This window comes from Carlito syrichta, unplaced genomic scaffold, assembly GCF_000164805.1.
Source record: "Carlito syrichta isolate Samal-C Ts95f unplaced genomic scaffold, Tarsius_syrichta-2.0.1 Scaffold304472, whole genome shotgun sequence".
Taxonomy (NCBI): Eukaryota; Metazoa; Chordata; class Mammalia; order Primates; family Tarsiidae; genus Carlito; species Carlito syrichta.
In genome coordinates this window covers 75,579-77,221 of record NW_007248568.1, presented here as the reverse complement: position 1 = coordinate 77,221, position 1,643 = coordinate 75,579, and positions in this window count along the sequence as shown.

Below are 1,643 nucleotides of genomic sequence, written 5' to 3'. Positions count from 1 at the left end.
TTTTCTTTATCAATTTAGTGTATAAAATTAGGCATATTAACCCTTGGCTTGATCGTGTTGAATATATTCTTCCAGTTTAACCTTCCATACTCAGCATTTTTGTGTTTGCTGTGCACAGACACTTTTTTATGCAGAAAAGTGCATCGAGACCTGTGGCATAGAATATTTTTTGTATGCAGTTGTTTTCAGTGTGTATATCCAGTCCTGACTTCTCCCTTGAGTTCTAGAGCATTATATGTAACTGCCTGCTTGCCATCTTCATCTGGAGATCTAATACACATTTCAAACTTCACATGCCCAGAAGAGAAATCTCCATTCTATGCTTCACATCTCTGCCAGTATTTCATTTCTGCCCATCTCAACAGGCACTCTTATCCACTCTGTTGCTCAAGTCAAAATTGTTAGGCATTATCTTTCTTTCCTTAATATAATTCATTTAATTCTTTAACTTGTTCCATTATTCTAACCCCAAAATATGTTTTGTACAGGTATGTTTCTCTCAATATCGGTTGCTACCCTTCTAGCTCAAAACATCATCAGCAGTTACTTAATTTAGTGTGATATTTAACAAAACTGACTTCCCTTACTTCATTTTTGTCCCATACCATCCATTCTGCAAACGTTAAATTAATATTATGACATTTTTACCATAAAAATCAGAATTATTCATTCTGAACTTAAAACTCTCTGATAGCTTCCTACTGAATTTAAAGTTTGCACTTGTTCTCAGATGAACTAGTGTCTAAGCAATGTGGTCCTTGACTAATTTTCCATTCTTTCCTTTTGCCAAAGTCTCCTCCTCACTCATTATACTCTTACTGAGTGACTTTCAGTTATTTAAAGTGCCACACTCATGACATTTGAAGTGACTTTAAGCTTGCCATTTCCCCTTTCTGAATGCAGTCTCACTGCCAGGTCTCAGAGAGTACAGAACAAATAACAATAAACCTTGTAACATCCTCTTTAGCAATCTAATCCTCAAGAAATTAACCTGATTGCCAAGATGTGGGATCAACCTAAATGCCCTTCAGCCTATCAGCGAATAAATAAAATATGAGAATTTAAACACGCACACACACACACACACACACACACACACACACACACACACACATACACACACCATGGAATACTATTGAGCCATAAAGAAAATGAAATATATTTTGCTGCAACTTTAATAGAATTGGAGACTATAATCCTAAATTAAGTAACACAGGAATGAAATGAAAGACCAACTACTGCATATTATCACTTACAAGTAGGAGCTAAGTTATGGATCCTCAAAGGCATATAAAATGGTATAATGTACATTGGGTATGCCGAAGGGAGAGAATGGGAAGGGGTGAAGTGATGAAAAATCACCTATAGGTACAATATACACTAGTGGGGTTACAGGCACACTCAAAGCCCAGACTTCTTTATTACTATGCAATGCATTCATGTAACCAAAAACCACTTGTAATCCCTAAATAAAAATTTTAAAAAAGCAAAGCACCTGACACTTTACTTAACACTGGTTAAACTCATAGTTACTCAGTTATTCTCTTTTCTTCTTGCCCACCACTTTCCTAATGACTCTACATTTGACTCTTTTCTCTATATTATCCCACCTGGTTTTTCATGGTTCATATCCACTGCAGTCT